Here is a 20,738-nt window from a genome sequence, read left to right as displayed (position 1 = left end):
AGGGCTTAATAGATGTTTGAATTACTGGGAAGAGAAGAGTATACCTAACATGTCGGCGGTCAGTGCTAATTGAAGTGCACACACATAGAGGTACATATACACACATATATGTATGTATATGTATATGTATATACATACATATATGTGTGTATATATATGCAAATTCCTATGTAAGTATCCATATATATCCATACACCCATATATGTCCAAATATATGGATACTTATGTGGGTATTTGCATTCACAGATTTGCATACAAATGCATATATGGAGATATATCGACCCCAAATACATACATGTGTGTACATGTGTCTATATAAACTTGTACATTTGGGGAAAATGTCATGCTTTTTGTTTTATTTGCTTGCAAACTTCAATCACAATTAAGGTCCTATAATGGTCAGCAGTGAAACATTTAAGTACTTATTTTATACAGGTTCCTGACTTATAGAAGGAGTAATGAGTGTGGAATATATGAAAAAAAGAAAAGCAAAGATGTGGTCTCTGCTGTATGAGAAGTTCAGGTTCTTTGAGAAAGCCACGAAGCTGAAGGGTTTCTGAGCTTCGTAGGAGCTAAGCAGTGTCAGAAACAATCCCAGCAGTGTTGCTGGTTGGGTCCACTGCCATGTGATGGTAGATAAAGTGTCCTTTTTATTCAGAAGAGGTGAAGAGATTTATTCGAGAGGAGACGCTTGAGGTCAGCTTGAGAGGAGCTGGCCTGTGCTGATCGGGGTGGGGAGGTCAGGGGCAATGTCAGTGAGGTTGCACAGGCGGCCCTGCCATCTGGCAGGCACTGTGCATAGGACCTTCCTAGCATTAAGTCTTGCAATCCATAGAATGTCCTATGAGATACAGACTTTTAGTCTCTCCATTTCAGAGACTCTTAAGAGTCTCAGAGTTGCTCTAAGTGAGCAGTAAGCAAGGCAGAGGCACGAACAGAGGGACAGATAAGACTGGCTTGGGGCACAGTGCTCACACATCTGGATAGGAAAAGGTATTTAAAATGAAAGAGTAAAAGTTAAACAAAATCTAAAAATTTAAAAGCCAGTTTAAGGCTATGATGCAAGGGCCCAGCATTTTTGGCTAAGGAGCTTGAATTCCTATCGTCAATTGGGAACCTTTTATTTTCTTAAAGATCTTATTTATTTATTTATTTATTCGATAGAGAGAGACAGTGAGAGAGAGAACACAAGTAGGGGGAGTGGAAGAGGGAGAAGCAGGCTTCCTCAGCAGAGCAGGGAACCCGAGGTGGGGCTCGATTCTAGGATCCTGGGATCATGACCTGAGCCTAAGGCAGACGCTTAATGACTGAGCCACCTAGGCACCCCAGGAACCTTCTCGCTTTATCACCAAGAGAGTGAGTGGACAGGTTATTGTGGATGACAGTTCAGGGCCTGAGAGTCTTTGAAAGCTAGTGATGGGGTTTGTCTGCTCAGAAATGAGGCTGGGGCCAAATAGGGGCTGGTGGTGAGTGACTGAAGTTCTCAAGGGACCTTAGCAAGAGGAGGCCAGAGCTTTGTAATAAAGCAACAGGAATCACTGAGCATGGTTTTATGACAGATGGAGAGAGCCTGGTCCTATGGACTTCTCTTTGGTTTACCGTGAGGAGGGGAGAACCAGGCAGGGAAAGGAGAAGGAATCACAAGGAGGGAGAAAAATAGCTGGGCTGGGAATGTGTTAAAAGCAGAGAAAGAGCAGGGGAGGGTCAAAGTAGAGAGAGCAGGCTGGGTTGAAGGGGCTGGTAATCAGTGCCTGGGGAGAGGGGGTTTAGCAGAAGGTGAAGGGTCATGGTCCTGTGAGGAATGCAGCTGGCTTTGGGAGGGAGAACAAGACCTCGCACAGGAAGCAGAGTGGGGATATGCAGGCGTGTGGGGCTGCTGACCACATGGAGGGACTGAACGATAGAAAACCATGGCCAAGGACACAAATCTTTGAGAAAGGTGAAGGGGGTTCTGGAGGATAGGTGTAAGGCAGGACTGCATACCTAATTCTGGTTCAAGCATAAAATATGGTTTTACAGGGATCTGGAAATAATCCGAGAGTACACAGAAGATCGAAATACTCTTGAGAGGCAAATTGAAATACTCTAGTAAGTTCTCATATAAAATGCTCATTACATTTACATTTTCCTAATGTTTTGTGAATGAGACATGTGCGCCATGTCACACGAGTGGTCATATTCTCAAGACTGGGTTTGCAGGTCCAAGTGGGTTTCTTCTTGCTGTGGTGCATTCAGCACTTGGCCTTCCCCTGCTTTTAATCCTAAATAAAGTATTCAAATCCAGGGACTAGAGTATAATTCTCTCTAAGTCCTTGCCAGTCAGGTGAGATGTTGTTACACCTCCATAAAGACTCAGGGCTCAGACCTCAGCGGCTGTCTCTGCAGCTCAGCACACCGGAGGCTGTCAGGAATCTCCTGTTCGCTCATGTCAGAGCACCGGACACCCACGATCATTCTTGCCCAACATATTGATCTTGATGAGGCAGCTATTTTTCTTAGTTTTTTTTTTTTTTTAACCCTACTGGAAATATTACACCTGCTTATCAACTTCACACTCAAGTTACCGTAATTCCAGCCTCTGAGGGCCTTCCCCACAAGAACCCCCCTCCTCTACCCCAGCGCTCTCTTCTACCCATGTGAGTTCTCGTTTGTCTCCCCACATGAAGGAGGATCAGACTTGGCAAGTTTGTTTTCCCCATTTTGAATGACTGTGAAGTCTCACCTGTGGCAGTTACAGAGTTGACATGTTACAGTGATCCTGCTCATTCATTTATTCATTCGTCCGGCAGACTTTATTCAATACCTTTTACAGGTCAGGTATGCCAGGAACTGAGCATAGAATGGCATGTGAAAAGAAAAGAAAAAAGTCTGTCTCTTTATGGGGCTCATCTAGGGGAAGAAGATGGAAACTGATGGCTTATTATAGAAATAAACATTAAAATGCCAAAGAAGTGGGATGGGGGGAAGGGGTGTGCCTACTGGGGGCATATAGTGCAGAGTTTCCTCCTAACCAGGAAGGTCCAGGAAGTGTTCTGGTGGATGCAGCAACCAAGCTGAGATCTGAAGGATGGATCAGCCTTCAGTAGAGAGAGATTGGCCACTCTCAGGCAGAGGCTCTGTTATTGTCCTCAGTTTTTAGAAGAGGTTGCCGCTGCTCTGACAGGTCAGATGACTCCCATCAATGATGTGGAAGGTACATGCCTGCACGGGATTTGAACCCAGAGTCAACATCAGAACATTTCCTCAGTACCTGACAGTGCCCGGTGGGCAGCATCAGGCCATGGGGAAGACATGGGAGTAGCCGGGAGAAAGAAGTGTGACATAACACATTACATCTACGCCTGGCTGGGACACATGCACAGGGACAGAGAGCGGCACATGGGGCCACCCGGGTCCAGGCATTTAGGAAACAGAGAACTTCAAGAAACCTATTTATACTGTGAAGCTACCTGAGGGAACAGTGGGTTCCAACAGCATAGCTAATTCCTGAAATGCCTTGAGACCTTTAAAAGAGAGGTAATCCATTAATAAAGTTGTAGTTCTAGTAGTGAATTATGATCTCAGTTTAGGAGGTTTGAAGAGGAGTGGTAGAAATTTGCAGGAGGTGGTAAGTAACTCAGTATTCTGAACTTTGCAGCCTGTGAAGAAGGTGGCTTTTACCCCAACTTCCCTTATCTGTTTGTTTGTTTATTTGCTGTGTAGAACAGCTAACCAGAAGTTACATGACAGTAATGATGGCCTTAGGAACGCCCTTGAAAACAGTTACAGCAAGTTCAACAGATCTTTGGTATGTAGTAGAATTTTATAATACATTCTTTTCTTTCTTATAGTAGAGTGGTTTGATGAAGATCATGTATTTTCTTACAGGGGGAACTTACGAAATTGCAGAACTATTCCATTTAAAATAGAAGAGGCAACATTTTCCCAAATTAAAGAATATGCTATCCTTCTGCTGAGATAAATGCCTAGCTGTTCACCAACTATCTGTTAGCTGTTCAAGGAAACCATAGAAAGATCTATAAGGTGTGACCTGGGTCCTGGAAGAGTTTATAGTGTAGTAGGGAGTTCAGATGTGCACAGATAGCAATGATAGAAGAAAAAATGGGAAATCTTATCGAAGTAGGAAGAAAATACTTCCCATTTCAGAGGAAGGAGAAGGTGCTTCTGGCTGAGGAGTATGTTTAGACACACTGAGTATTCTTTAGGTTGTGAGATGATCAGAGTGGGGGCCTTGGATTTAAAACCCCACTACAGAAACAAGCTAAGCCCGTCTTGGAATTTTGAGGAAATTTTCCTGACTGCATTTATTGGAAATCCTCTTCTCCCACTTCTGGGGGTCGGCTTCAAGTTTAGGGTTCTTTTGCCTTAGCTTTAGGCTTTAGACTTTAGCTCAGTCACTGAGCCAAATTATGGTTTGAGAAGAGATAAACCTAAAGACCTTGGTATTCAGAGTCCTAGACAATGCAGGCAACCAGGATGCCCTTTATGGCTCATGCAGTGGGATTTGGATCTAAGACACAATGCAAAGAGAGTAGTACTACAGGAGTTATCTTGGTGTTTGTGCTCACATTTACTCATGTAGGGTACCAAACTTTCAATTACATTGGAAGTTAATTAGTGTGTTATATATATGTGTATATGTATTATGTGTTTATGGAATAACAAAATGTTGCTTATATATTTTATGTATTTCAGCACATAAGTAATATATCACCAGGAAATACAATTTCTAGGAGCAGTCCCGAATTTAATGATCATTCTCCTCATCCTCTGAGCTTTGACAGGTATGGTAACACCTACTTACTTTTCATTTGATTTCTGGATCAGAGTGATAAGGAAAGTAAATTTCCTTAGAGGGGAGTTAAAATAGTAGAATCTACTTTGGGCACTAATTTCTATTTTCTGCTATCTATTTAAAATTTCTGAAACCTGTAAAGATGGAAAGTAGAAATGTCTCAGAGAGGGCAAAGTGATTTCCTTAAGACATTGTTATGACTTGATTTTATGTATGCTTCTCCTGACCTCGTTCTCTCGTTACATCCTGTTCCTGAAAAGTGAACTCTGAAAACTCTTAGAGGGAAACAAGCAGAACTATAGTGTTGGATGTTGCCATATACGTGGGATAGGATGTTGAGACTCTTGGCATGATCTGCAAATGTTTAATAGCTCAGCATAATATTATGTAAGCTGTGTTCGAGGAAACTTTCAAAACAAATAGAAACATGACTAGCAGACGTCTGTGAGCTGTTGTATTGAAAGCATCAGAGAGATTTAACAGAAGTGAGAATTTAGCTCTATTTTGAATCCAATGAAGCGATATATTGGTCCTATGTAACCTGAGATCTGGAGACAAAGACTGAACGATTACATGTGTGTACTTGTGTGTATAAATACATATGTCCATTGTTATTAGTTAAGTTAAATTTGGGGGATATCAAACCTTGAAAGTAGAAGTTAAGGCATAAGCTATGGGCTTCTAGCTCTCCATTTCCAATGCAACTTTCCAATTCATATTCATTCCCTTTGCATTTGAGATCTTCTGTTCTAAAGAATAAAAATGTATTGAGAGTTAAGACGGCAGAGCAGTAGGGGCACCCTATGCTTGCCTTGTCCCTCAAACACAGCTAGATAAAATATCAGATCTTCCAGGGACGCCTGAGTGGCTCAGTTGGTTAGGCAGCTGCCTTCAGCTCAGGTCATGATCCCAGCCTCCTGAGATCGAGTCCCACATCGGGCTCCTTGCTCAGCGGGGAGCCTGCTTCTCCCTCTGCCTCTGCCTGTCACTCTATCTGCCTGTGCTCACTCTCTCTGTCAAATAAATAAATAAAATCTTTAAAAAAAAATATCAGATCTTCCAAACACTAAAGAATAGATCTGAATACTGAGAGAACAAAATGCAGAACTAGAGGGAGAAAACACTGTAGTAGGTAGGAGGTGCAGAGGCATGGTTCTGCAGATCCTTCCATAGAAACCTGGCAGGCCAGTGGAGAGTGGCATGATATATTCAAAATGCTGGGAAAAATATGCAGCCAAGAATACTTTATCCAGCAAGGCTAGCATTCAAAGTAGAAGGAGAGATAAAAAGTTTCCCAGACAAACAAAAACCAAAGGAGTTCCTGACCACAAAATCAGCCCTGCAAGAAATACTAAAGGGGACCCTCTCTGTGGGACAGAAAGACCAAAAGCAACAAAGACGAGAAAGGAACAGAGAATCTCCAGAAGCAGCAACTTTACAGGAATACAATGGCACTAAATTCTTATCTACCAATAATAACTCTGAATGTAAATGAGTGAAATGCTCCAGTCAACAGATATAGGGTATCAAAAGATAAAAAAACAAGACCCATGTATATGCTCCTAACAAGGAACACATTTTATTTATTTTTTTTTAAAGATTTTATTTATTTATTTGTAAGAGAGAGAGGAGCGAGAGTGAGCACAGTCAGACAGAGTGACAGGCAGAGGCAGAGGGAGAAGCAGGCTCCCTGCCAAGCAAGGAGCCCGATGTGGGACTCGATCCCAGGACACTGGGATCATGACCTGAGCTGAAGGCAGCTGCTCAACCAACTGAGCCACCCAGGCGTCCAAGGAACACATTTTAGACTTAAAGTCCCCTCCAGAGTGAAAATGAGGGGATGGAGAACCATCTGTCATGCTAATGGACATCAAAAGAAAGCTGGAGTAGCCATACTTATATCAGATATGATAAATATTAAACCAAAGACTATAACAAGAGATGAAGAAGGGCACTCTATCATAATTAAGGGATCTATCCAACAAGAAGATCCAACAATTGTAAATATTTATGCCCCCAACTTGGGAGCACCCAAATATAAGAATCAATTAATAACAAACATAAAGAAACTCATTGATAATAATACAGTAACAGTAGGGGATGCTAAAACGATCCTCATGCAGCAATGGGCAGATCATCTAAGCAGAAAATCAGCATGGAACAGGTGGTTTTGAATGACACACTGGACCAGATGGACCTAACAGATATACTCAGAACAATTCATCATAAAGCAGGATAATATATATTCTTTTCAAGTGCCAGTGGAACATTCTCCAGAATAGATCACATACTGGGTCACAAATCAGGCCTCAACAAGTACAGAAGGATTGAGATCATACCATTCATATTTTCAGACCACCATGCTATATCAACTTGAAGTCAACCACAAGAAAAAACCTGGAAAGATCAGGAAGATCAGGGAATTAAAGAAGAAATTTAAAAATGCATGGAAGCAACTGAAAATGAAAACATGGTAGTCTAAAAACCTTTAAGATAAAGCAAAAGCAGTCATAAGAGGGAAGTAAATAGCAATACAGGCCTACTTCAAGAAGCAAGAAAAGTTCCAAATACACAATCCAATCTTACTCCTAAAGGAGCTAGAAAAGGAACAATAAATAAAGTCTAAAGCCAGAAGAAAAGGGGAAATAATAAAGATTAGAGCAGAAATAAACAATATGAAACAAACAAAAAACAATAGAATAGATCAATGAAACTAATAGCTAGTTCTTTGAAAGAATTAATAAAATTGATAAACTCTTATCCAGACTTATCAAAAAAAAAGGAGAAAGGTTAAATTAAATCATGAAAGAAAGAGGAGAGATCACAACTAATACCACAGAAATAGAAATAATTATAAGACAATATTGTGTATTATATATTATATGCCAACAAATTGGGCAATCTCGAAGAAATGGATAAATTCCTAGAAACATACAAACTACCAAAACTGAAACAGGAAGAAATAGAAAATTTGAACAGACCCGTAACCAGGAAAGAAATTGAACCAGTAATTAAAAACCTCCCAACAAACAAAAGCCCAGGGCCAGATGGATTCCCAGGGAAAGGGTTTGCCTGATGTTTAAAGAAGAGTTAATACCTATTCTTCTCAATGTTCCATAAAATAGAAATTGAAGAAAAACTTGAAACTAATTCTACAAGACCAGTATTACCTTGATCCCAAAACCAGACAAAGACCCCCCCCCAAAAAGATTACAGGCCAATCAATATCCCTGATGAACGCAGATGTAAAAATTCTCAACAAGATACTAGCAAATTGAATACAGCAGTACAGTAAAACAGTTTTTCACCATAATCAAGTGGGATTTATTCCTGGACTGCAGAGGTGGTTCAATATTCACAAATCAACCAGTTGATAAAATAAAGGATAAGAATTATGGGATCTCCTCAATGATGCCAAAAAAGCATTTGATAAGATACAGCATACATTCCTCATGAAAACCTTCAACACAGTAGGCATAGATGGAACATACCTCAACATCATAAAGGTCATATATGAAAGACCCACAGCTGATATCATCTTCAAAGGGGAAAAACTGAGAACTTTCCCTCTATGGTCAGGTATAAGACAGGGATACCTGCTCTCACAGTTGTTATTTAACGTTGTACTGGAAGTCCTGGCCTTAGTAGTCCGACAACAAAAACAAAAGGCACCCAAATCAACAAGTAAGAAGTAAACTTTCACATTCGTAGATGACATGATACTTTAAACAAAAAAATTACTAGAACCAGTAACATGAATTCAGCAAAGTCACAGGATATAAAATCAATGTACAGAAATCTATTGCATTTCTATATACCAATAATGAAGCAGCAGAAAAAGAAGTCAAGGGATAGATCCCATTTACAATTGTACCAAAACCTTAAGATACCTATGAATAAACCTAACCAAAGAGGTAAAAGTTCTGTCCTCTGAACACTATAGAACACTTATGAAATATAAACCTAATCAAAGCGGTAAAAGATCTGTACTCTGAACACTGTAGAACACTTATGAAATATATTGAGGAAGGCACAAAGAAATGGAGAAACATTCCATGCTCATGGATTGGAAGAACAAATATTGTTAAAATGTCTATGCTACCCAAAGCAATCTACACATTCAGTACAATCCCTATCAAAATACCACCAGCATTTTTCACAGAACTAGAACAAACAGCCCTAAAATTTGTATGCAAAGAGAAAATACCTCAAATAGTCAAAAGTCTTGAAAAAGAAAAGCAAAGGGGTGCCTGGCTGGCTCAATCAGTTAATTGTCTGCCTCAGCTCAGGTCATGATCCCAGGATCCTGGGATTGAGGCCTGGGTTGGGCTTCCTGCTCAGTAGAGAGTCCACATGACCCCCTCCTTTTGCCCCTCCCCCACTATGCTCACATGATCTTTCCCACTTGTGCACTCTCTCTCAAATAAATAAAATCTTAAAAAAAAAAAAAAAGGAAGAAGAAGAAGAAGGAAAAAAAAAAAAAAAACCAAAGCTGAAGGCATCGCAATTCTGGACTTCAAGCTCTATTACAAAGTTGTCATCATCAAGACAGTATGGTACTGGCACAAAAGCAGACCCATAGATGAATGGAAAAAATAGAAAATCCAGAAACAGACCCACAACTATGTGAAATCTAATCTCTTGACAAAGCAAGAAAGAATGTCCAATGGAAGAAAGTCTCTTCAACCAATGATGTTGGGAAATCTGAACAGCCACATGCGGAAGAATAAAACTGGACCATTTCCTGACACCACACATAAAAATAGACTCAAAATGGATGAAAGACCTGAATGTGCAATAGGAAACCATCAAAATCCTAGAGGAGAACACAGGCAGAAACCTTTTAAACCTTAGGCATAGCATAGTCTTCTACCTAGACACATCTTCGGAGGCAAGAGAAACAAAAGCAAAATGAACTATTGGGACTTTATCAAGATAAAAAGCTTCTACACAGCAAAGGAAACAGTCAACACAACTAAAAGGCAACTGACATAATGGGAAAAGATATTTGCAAATGACTTATCTGATAAGGGATTAGTATCCAAAATCTATAAGGAACTTAATCAAACTCAACACCCAAAAATAAATAATCCAGTTTAGAAATGGGCAGAAGTCATGAATAGACATTTTTCCAAAGAAGACATACAAAATGGCTAACAGACACATGAAAAGTTGCTCAAGATCTTTTATTATCAGGGAATTACAAATCAAAACCATGATGAGATACCACCTCACACCTGTCAGAATGGCTGAAACTAACAACACAGGAAACAAATGTTGGTGAGGGTGTGGAGAAAGGGGAACCGTCTTACACTCTTGCTGGGAATGCAAACTGGTGCAGCCACTGTGGAAAGCAGTATGGAGGTTCCTCAAAAAGTCAAAACAGAATTACCCTGTGACCCAGCAATTACATTACTAGGTATTTACCCAAAGGATACAACAATACTGATTTGAACGGGTACATGCTCCCCAATGTTTATAGCAGCATTATCAATAATAGCCAAATTATAGAAAGAGCCCAAATGTCTGTCAACTGATGAATGGAAAAAGAAGAGGTGGTATATATATACAATGAAATATTGGCCATCAGAAGGAATGGAATCCTGTCATTTGCTGCAATGGTGATGGAACTAGAGTGTATTGTGCTAAGCAAAATAACTCAGAATGACAAATACCGTATGATTTCACTCATATGTGGAATTTAAGAAACAAAACAGAAGAACATAGGGGAAGAAAAACAGTCAAAAGAGAGAGGAAAAGCAAATCATAAAAGACTTAACTACAGAGAGCAAACTGAGGGTTGTTGGAGGGAAAACAGTGGGGGATGAGTTAAATGGATGATGGGTGTTAAGGAAGGCACTTGCTGTAAATAGCACTGGGTATTACATGTAAGTCATGAATCACTAAATTCTACTGAAACCAATTTACCATATATGTTAACTAACTACAATTTAAGTAAAAACTAGAAATCAACAAAAAAAAATAAAGAATAATGTTCTTAACTATCCTGGCAATAGCAAAAATGGTCAGGAAGGTTTATTACCAGGGCTTATTATTGATCACTTTTAGGAAAATGCTATACAGGTATGAGATGTTTTTATTGTCACTGATTTGTGAAATAACAAATGTTGATGGTTTGTAGACATGTAGGCAGCTCACTTGCTCTGTTATTAAGAAAAATACATTACTTTTAAAAACTGTGTGGGTGCAGTGTGATTTTTCTGGACTGATATTTAAGACCAATTCTAAGCACATAGGGGAAAAGATACATTACTGAAAATTATTTCAGAAATTTTACCATGGTTCATTTTGGGAAAGGTTACACACCATGAATAAGGCTCTTGGTACTGGATTAAGAACTCCTCAAGAGTAGGTTCTAAGGGACAAAGTCATCACACCCAGTGGCTCAGAGGGACAGAAGTAGAGCACTCTTGTTCTCATCCCCCTGAATAATAACCAGCGGGCCACCAGGGTCTGGACTGATGTCCTCTTTGGAAGGTCATTATTTTAATATCAGAAGCTTAGTATCAGAAGTTTTTGATGCTAATATAAAAACTTAAAAGCATATTTTAAATTTAATTTTATTGCTTTTGTGACCTTACTGGATTTTAACTTGTATACTTGTTTTAGTTTTGTGTTTTTCTAAGATTTGTAACAAAAAAATAGCTTGTTCTATATTTGTACTGTTGGGTCCATTATCAAAGGAATGAGACTGAGACAAAGTGGAAGTTATGCAAAGCCTTATTCTACACTAAGCATAAGAAGTTAGACTGACTGGCCAGGGGCAGACTGACCGGCCAGGGCCACCTCTGAAGAGAACAACTACCCCTTGGTCTTACAGGCTAGTTTTATAGGGCACAACTGCAGACATCTACATATGTGGCTTTGGCTGACTGGATGTATCCTACCTGTGTGTTTTAGTAACGGTTACCCGGAACCAATACTAGTAACTGCTGAGGCATTTATTAAACAACAAAATGGCCTTGTTTTAGGTATGTGTTTTAGCAACATTACCCGGAACCGGTATCAGTAACTGCTGAGGCATTTATTAAACAACAAAATGGCTACCTAGGCAACATGGAGTCACTATGGCTAAGTAGGCCCAGGCAGGCCCTAGGGGTTTAACAGGTTTTATTTTGGAATCGGCCCCAACAGTACATACTTACTTATGAAAATATTTTTTGGGCAGGTAAAAATAGTTTAATTTTTTAAAGGGTATATATATGTTGACTTTGAGAAAATCTGATGTGTACCTGTGTTTTAAATTAGGAGTCTGGATATTCATGGAAGTGATTTCTCAATTCTGTATTTCACTTCTTCCCTTCTTATCAAAAATCTGAATGTTTTTGAAAACAGTTGTGATTAATAATGATATGGAGCTGAAGTAGTTTGTACTATGTTATAGTGAGAATGGTTTTCTTTGGTTCCTTATAGCGTGGCTAAAAGTTTTAGAATGATAATTTCATAAATGATGAAACAACAAAAAAATGTATGTATGCACACAGACACACAGAGCTAGCTAGTTAACAATCTGGTCTGAATATGTGCCCCCAGGATAAAGACTTTGTAATTAAGTAACATATTTAGGGAGAATTTGGTGGTTCTTACTTTTTAAGTTAATTTTAAGCATTTGCTAATGGTACTAAAATAGTCTTTTTTAAAGATTTATTTATTTATTTTGGGGAGAGAGCACATGAGCGGGAGGGGAAGAGGGAGAGGGAGAGAGAGCTTCAAGCAGACTCAGAGCTGAGCACGGAGCCCAACATGGGAATCCATCTCACAACACTGAGATCATGAGTGAGCCAAAACCAAAGAGGCCGACACTTAGCAGACTGCGCTACCCAGGCACCCCGGCACCAAAATATTTTTGACTTCTCAGACTTGTGTCACTTATACTTATTTATATTGAGATCACCCTCTGTTTTCTGAACATATTCGTCTCTTACTGTTTTTATCTCTGTGGACTATATACTCTGCCCATTTCCTCACTCTGATGAGACAGTGTTTGCCAAGTGACCCAAGATGGTGCTCCAGTGTAATGGAGGCTAAATAGGCTGTGGCCCTTGTTTTTCTTCTTTTCTTTTTTCTTTCCTCTCATCTCCTCTCCCATTCCCTCCTTCCTTCTTTCTTTCCTTCCTTCCTTCCTTCCTTCTTGTTCTTGTTGTTCCTCCTCCCCCCTTTCTTCTCCTCCTCCTCCTCCTTCTTCTTTAGGACTTATGATGGCGGGGGGGGGGAGGTGCAGAGAGAGAGAGAGAATCTCAAGCAACCTCCACCCTGAGCACAGAGCCCGATGTGGGGCTCAATCTCAATGCCCATGAGATCATGACCTGAGCCAAAATCAAGAGTCTGACACTTAACTGACTGAGCCATGCATGCACCCCACTATTTCAGTATAAACAGGTTTTTGGGAAAATCAAATGGAAAAGCAAAAGTAAATAGGGAAATAATACGGTTTCTTTTGATTCTTTGTCGGATGTTAATTTCTCCCTTACTTATAAGATGTTAAGAGAGTTTCACAAATGAAAACATCCATAGAAGCCAGAGGTTCCTGCCTTTATCCGGGAAACCTCCCTGTCAAACGTACAAGCTTCTTACTAGACTATGTATCAACACCTAGTGTCAGAAAACTCCCTGTGTCATATTCTGGTACCACACCTTTCTAACTGCCTGTCATTTTTACCGTGTTGATTAGAAATATGACTCCCGGGATGCCTGGGTGGCTGAAGCCTCTACCTTCAGCTCAGGTCATGATCCCAGGGTCCTGGGACTGAGCCCCGCATTGGGCTCTCTGCTCAGCAGGGAGTCTGCTTCCCCTCCTCGTTCTCTGCCTGCCTCTCAGCCTACTTGTGATCTCTCTCTCTGTCAAATAAATAAATAAAATCTTTAAAAAAATATATGACTTCTAGAAAAGTTTATCAGTTGGCCCTTATTTTGTCTTGTGCAACCTAAGAGAATGTATTCTTTATCTTCATGTGTCAGCTTCTCTGAGGATTTGAAGAGGGACACCAATAAGACTGAAGTTGAGCTCATGGCACAGTTTCTTGTCTCTGAGGGTTTTGAGTCTCGTGGTCATCATGGTTTCCCATCTAGGTTGTCAGCATCCCTTTTAAAAAGTAGAGCTGTTATCCGGAAATGGACGAGCTATTTGGAGTATGGTCTGACCACATTAGAGTAAAAAGTTTCACATGTCCTGCATACATTTTTCTTAACTTGCATTTATGCTCTGAACACTGCAATTCCTTTCTTGTTAGGAAATACAGAATGTGATTTTTAAAAATGGCTTCATTTTTATTAAATATTAGACTTGAGTGTCTTTATCTTAATTGGTTGTTGCGTAGAATGAGCTGGTGTTGCTCTGAACACTTTGTTTCCCCTGATGCATAGTCATGGAGTACATTGTGATTCTTGGCAAAAGGGAGAGTTGTTAGTCTTCTTGAGTCCATTGCTGTGTAGTCCTGAGCTTTGTGAACTCTCGGGTAGAGCTGTCTTCTCCTTTTTCACCAGGTCATCCCGCTCCTCCTACGTGGATGAGGACTGTGACTCATTGGCCCTCTGTGACCCTATGCAGAGGATGAATGGTGAGGTGGACAGCCTTCCCGAGAGCTGCTTTGACAGCGGCTTGTCTACCCTGAGAGATTCCAACGAATATGACTCGGAGGTGGAATATAGGGAGCAGAGGGCACCTCAGAGGTCACACGACATGCAGGAGAGCTTTGGGGGGATGCTTCAGACATAGACATAAGCCCCAGAAATCACTGTCTCCTGGGCCTTCGATGGAAATCTATCATTTCCATGTTACCAACAGGTAACAGATACCTGTTTGACTTGTATCTGTCATGGGAATATGACTTAAAGGTTATAAATATGAAACATAGTCAGTAGAATGTATTTTTCTTCATCAGGGTAGGGAGAAATTTTCACAGATTGCCATTTAGGGCTCCTCTGTTCCATAACAGAACTGATTATAGATTCATCTGCATATTTTTCTTCTCTTTAATCCATAATATATATGTGTAATGAGAGACTTTGTTTTTTAATGGCTGACTAAAAAAAAAATAATAACAAAAACCAGGTTCCTGATATAAGGGATGAAGAGACGTTTGGTGCCGAAGGTGTGGCTGCCATCTTAGACTGGAAGCCCCAGGGGTCCACTAGTGAGGGCAGTGTCCTCAGTTCTTCAAGAAAGCCCATCTCAGCTCTGTCACCACAGGTAGGTAGTTTCTGGGATATTTTATTCACGAACACTGTGAATTTTTGGTGCCTTATAACTTATTAGGAAGACAACTGGCCCGACCTTTGTCACCCACCGTGGCTTTGTCCCCCTAGACAGACATGGTGGATGGCGACCATAAATCTTCCAGCTCACAGAAGGCTTACAAGATTGTGCTTGCTGGGGATGCTGCAGTGGGGAAGTCTAGTTTCCTCATGAGGCTCTGCAAGAATGAATTTCGAGGAAATACAAGTGCCACCCTGGGTATGGTTCCTTCTCCAGTTGGTAATGGGGAAATGACCTTCTTTTAGCTTGATTTTATTTTCCATAGAAAGTATATACACAGATCTCTCTGTATACATATATAATATATAGGAATGTGTGTGTGTGTGTGTGTGTGTGTGTGTGTATCCTTATCTACAGAATGGTTTTCTGTTTTGGTGAAGGCCTAACTTTAGGAAAAGAAGACTGACAAAAGACAGAGGTATCCACTTAGCCAGTCAGAGCAGCCAGACCAAGCTTAGAGCCAGAGATGACAGATTCATTTATTCAGCAGACATTTCCTGAGTTCTCCTAGGAGCACGATACTGCTGTAAGTGCTAAGGACCCACAATGAACAGAGGCAACTAAATCCCAGCCTGCAAGGAAACTTCACCCCAAAGGACAGCAATGGATAAAAAAAAGATGAAGTTTGGAGAGAGGTGCAGTTTTACACAGAGTGACCGCGGAAAGCTTTTCTGATAAGCTGTCACTTGGCAAAGTGACATTGTTGATGGCCACTTTGTCATGGTCAAAATCATCGCCAGGTGTATGATCCCTTCCCCTCCATTACAGCGGAATACATGAGTAAGCAGTTCTGAGAACAAGAGAGGAAGTGTCCTGATTTCCCAAATTTGCATACTAATCAGTAAAAGGAGTTGAAGGTTTGCAAATTATCGTTCACCTTTCTTCTTTATCTAAAGAGTTCTTATTTTGATGATGAGAGATATTAGAATAGATTGATTATACCCTCTTCACAGTGGGCGTCTTTGTAAATTCATGGTCCTTCATCATACCCCTCAAGATAACAAATCTGCAAGTTCACTTTTATTTGGTTCCTGAAAAGCCCACCACGTTTTGTTTGGTTGCTCAAGAGTATGGTGTATATGCACACCTCCCACGTATCCTCACACAGATACATACACACATACACATCCACATGCACACAAGCACACACATAAACACGCAGAGACATACCGACTTCGTGTAATCACACAAACAGAACGTAGATTTTCCTTTTGTCTGTATCATCTAAAAAAAGGTTTTACATCCTGTAGAAAGTTACGTATAATGTAACTATGTTACGTTCTCAATTTAGATCTTGCAAGACAATTACCATCACCGCTGCTTTCATGCTGTCTCATGTCATAAAACATGAGCTAGATGAGTTTATGGATTTGCACGTCTGAAACAGAATTCTGTTTTGAGGGGAGGCCATGAATGTTTGGTTAACACCCTGAACTACTAGTATTGCTTTTTTCTAGAAACCTCTCAATCCCAGGAAAAGTGTTTCCTAGAAATGCAGTTTCCTCGCAGTGCTGACAGGACATTTACCACAATCATTGTCCATTGGCAAGTGAGCTTGCCAGGATCAGAACCACAAGCTTTGTACATTTTGCAGTAGATTCAAGTTCCAAAGTGTTTAATTGATCAATGGTCTGAGATTTGGAAGAAAAAAAAAACAAACAAACCCACAAAAAGTGCTCAGGCTGATTATTTCCATTCAGCCCAGGAGCTGAGCCTGTTGGGAGGAAATCTGCCAATGAGACACCTTACATGCAGTTGCCAAGCATATGGTAGTTTTGGTGAGAAAGTGTAGTTTTCCCAGGCTTACACCTATTGTAGGTGTTTGAAATATCTGATTTCCTTGAAGTGGGAGGGACATGCCTGGACTTATAGTGGATTAGAAAAACCAAAGGCCAGATGGACCATGTGGGTATGTATTTTTCCTCCCTAATAGTTGCTTTCAGGTTCAGTAAAATGTCTGCATTATTGTGAGCTCTCAGCCTGTGGAGACCCCATACATGGTTCATTAGTGGTATCAAGGAAATGAATATTTGCAGGCCATGCAGTGTAATGAGAAGGGGGGACAAGAGAGAGAGAGAGAGAGAGAGAGAGAGAAAACATTCGACCAGACAGTCAGATGATTGTAGCTGGTAGAGGCTATTGGACCACCTAGAAGGGAGAGATGTGAGTTGTCTTGTGAAGGCGCTATGATTAGTATACCCATTGCACAGATAAGAAAGTGGAGGACTAGAATGCTTAATCAGCTTGCTCAAAGTGACACAGCTACTAAGTGGCAACATTGGGACTTGTTGCCACCACTCTGGCGCATCGGCTTGCTGCTTCCTTATTGGCAATCTCAGGATTGCATTCCACATTCTCTTCTTCTTTACTCTCTCTCTCTCTGCCTAAGGTCATCTATCCCCAGGGCTTCTAGAACTGCCTCTAGCTGGCGACTTCTCCAATTTCTGTATTTTTTACCTCCACCTCTTTTTAAAATTCCATAACCACATCCCCACCCCCCACCTAGAGGAAATTCCAGAGCCGTGACTGTATCCAACATGTGCAAACCCTCACAGCCTGGCCTCACCTACCTTTCTGGTCGCATTTCTTAATCTTACTTCCCAAAGGAATGATAATCTGTAGACACAGCAAACCTAATTCCACTTATGGCCAAGCTCTTTTATGTCTCGTTGCCTTTATGCAGGCTGTCCCTTGCACCTAGAATCTCCTTTCCTCATTAAGCGAAGGTCAATTCCTGTTCTTTCAAGAGGTCCCTCCTGTGTCAGAGTGTCCACGCAGCCCCATCTCCACAACGCTTTCCTTCCCCGCAGACCAGTACGACTGGTGTACCGTGCTTGGTGTTAGCAGCTGTCTCGGGACCTGGGAATGATTTGTTTAGCCTTCTCTCTCTCCTTCAGTGCTCACTAATAGAGGGTCCCAGCGTTTGGCATAAATTGAGCATTTGTTGAATGACCAAATGTCTGAGATGATGCAGTTGGAAGTTGTATGAGTTCTCTGTTGTTGCTGTAACAAATTCCCACAAGTGTTGTTGCTTCAGCAACGCACGTGTGGGATGTTCTATGAGTGTGTACCTTCCTTCTTCTCCTGGGTCTTTGATTCCTCGTCTGTGAAGTGAGGATAATAATACTATCCTGTCACCTGTCAGGGTTGCATGTGTGTTTGTGTTGTGTGATTGTTTATGTGCATTAAATAAGAAAAATGTGAAAACATATAGTATAGCGTTTATTAGCTGGCCTTCAGCAAGAGTTAATTCCTCCCTCTTTTTTTTTTTTTTTCTTCTCCTGAGATACCTTCTTTCCAACTCACAGTATAGAGGTTTTCAAAAGTTAGCACATATCAGCACATTCTGGAGTCCTGCTGACCAATTTGGCCTCCATGGGCCACCTGGATGTGACAAACCCAAATTGAGATGTGCTATAGGTACTGAGTAAGTACTAGATTTTGAAGACAGTATAAAATCATAAAATACTTCATTATTATTTTTATTGATAAAATGCTAGCATGATAATATATTTGCCATACGGAGTTAAAATATATTAATAAAATTAAATTTACCTCTTTCTTTTTATATTTTTTCAATATGGCTGCTAAAAAATTTAAGATTACATGTGGATTGCATTATATTTTGATATAAATATCAACCCTACCCCTAACAGTGTTGCTGTACTAGGAATATGCAAGTTTTTAGTAGGTTCAGTTGTCTGCTGCTCTGCAATAAACCAAAACGTGGTTGCCTGAAACAACTACCACCTTTTAGTTTCTTGAAATTATCAGGATTGGCTGGATCTCAGCTGGAAGGTTCCTCTACTTGGAAGGTTCTTGTTTGGGGTGTCTCATGCATTTGCGGTCAGGGGGCCATGGGGGTAAAGCTGAGGCTGGGTGTCTGCCACCAGGGTCCTTGTCCTTCTGGCCACTCTGCTGGCCCTCTCCACTGAGGAGCCCTGGCAGCTGAGAGCAGCTAGGCCTTATTTTCGCTTGGCTTGGAGTCCCAGCCCACCATTTCCCCTGCATTCTATTAATATAAGCAGTCACAGAGCCAGTATTGTGAAGGGACAGCCCATAGTGGGAGCTCCCCAGGCTTGATGGGGAAGGTAGGATTGTTTGGAGGCCTCCTGGGGATGAGCTGTCAGAGTCAGGAGTGCCATTCAGGGTCTGCATGTTTCACAGGCATCCCTGGGAACCCACTTGGAAGGATACTATCCCTAGGAGGTTTTCACTTGTGAAAGTGAAGATCTTTTGTCATTGTAGCCTCTAGGTGTTAATTCTAAAGGAAAGTTAGGAAGAGGTGGAAGGAAGATTTTTTTTCCCCTGGATTTTAAGCATTCATCATTATCTCCATGATCCTGTATCATTAAAGAGTGGTCTTGAAGTCATCATTGCTCTTGTTAAGGTCAGCAAGTACTAGTCAGCGATGGAAGCCAGGTTCCAGAGTGCTAAGGAGTGAGCTGTGCGTGCGGCAGACTGTAAAGCATGTGAGACCACAGGAGAGAGCAATAGGGTATGTGTGTGTGTATGTGTATGTGTTTGTGTTGTGTGTTGCTGTGCATGTGTGTCTCGTGTATGCCTGCCTCGTGCATGTGTGAGCATGGCCGGTGCTCAGAGTTCAGACGTGGTTCCAGGCCCGGCTCTGTGGCTTCTCCAGCCACGTGACCGAAGGGAACTTGCTTCACCTTTCTTTCTTTGCCTTTGCTTCCGCACATATAAAATGGGGCCCAACAAATTCACATGGTCCTCACTAGAACGGTGTCTGGATGACATACAGCAAGTGCTCAGCCGTCTTGTTTTTATTTCTACAGAACCATTTGTGGTTTAGTTTTGTACCTCAGTAATGCATTCTCTCTCTCTATGTCTCTCTCTCCCTCTTTCCCCTGCCCCTTTCCCGCAGGGAAGTGAAAACAAGGATCGATGAAGATGACAGCAAATCCATCACCAAACTGACCGGGACCAGTTCCAGAAAGTCAGCGCAGACGAAGAACTGTTGCAGTAGTTAAATCCCAAACATCCATGGCCTGTCAGGTCTTCAGGCCCAGAGTCCTGGGTGTCTGTGACGAGTTTGCTTCTCACAGAGGCGTGCGTCCTCCAGACATGACCAGGTGGAAGCTGACAGTGTGGGCCTCGGAACTGTGCTCTGAGATCCTTCTGGAGCCCTGGCTCTTTGCTAGGTTTCAGTGAATGATTTGGGCCCCATGGTTGAAGGTACTTGACTTGTCCTTACAGAGTCTCAAAAGAGGACATGTAAAAAAATGGTTAAAAAAAATCATATGCTCAGATCAAAGCTGTAGAAGAAACTTCCTGATGTAGACCTACGTGGTAGCTGACTTTGTAGATAACCTAAAACAACATTTTTTTTTAAAATATCTGTTACTAGAATACTAGTAAAAGGGGATTATCATCCTAGCTTTGCTGTCTGTGGTCTCAGATGTGTCAGCAGCCCACGATAAATCTGTTTCCTCACCTGCAAAATAAGCAGCTTGGCATTGCAGGCCTTGGCCTCTCGGATTCTGTGCACTGTAAGGAGTGGGAAGGAGACCACGATGACTCACGGTTAATAAGGACTCTGGTTAGTCGGACTTTTTAAATATTGGGGCATTGACTTTTCTCATTTCTGAAACAACAGAATTTAATTGAGAAAAAATAATGTTGTAGGCTTCAGTGGAGACAGAAAAA

The 20,738-nt window shown here is 41.1% G+C and overlaps 1 long non-coding RNA gene and 1 pseudogene across 1 annotated transcript; both read left to right on the top strand.

The window, feature by feature from the left end:
- LOC122917662 overlaps positions 1-14,949 on the top strand; it is a 65,104-nt pseudogene extending 50,155 nt beyond the window's left edge.
- Positions 14,950-14,970: 21 nt separating this feature from the next.
- Positions 14,971-20,532, top strand: LOC122917663. The gene is made up of 3 exons (XR_006386423.1): positions 14,971-15,005; positions 15,122-15,269; positions 19,957-20,532. It is a non-coding gene; the product is annotated as an uncharacterized LOC122917663 (long non-coding RNA).
- Positions 20,533-20,738: the final 206 nt, after the last annotated feature.

This window comes from Neovison vison, chromosome 9, assembly GCF_020171115.1.
Source record: "Neovison vison isolate M4711 chromosome 9, ASM_NN_V1, whole genome shotgun sequence".
NCBI lineage: Eukaryota > Metazoa > Chordata > Mammalia > Carnivora > Mustelidae > Neogale > Neogale vison.
Note: the sequence above shows the minus strand (reverse complement) of the source record. Positions and strands in the feature narration are given on the sequence as shown.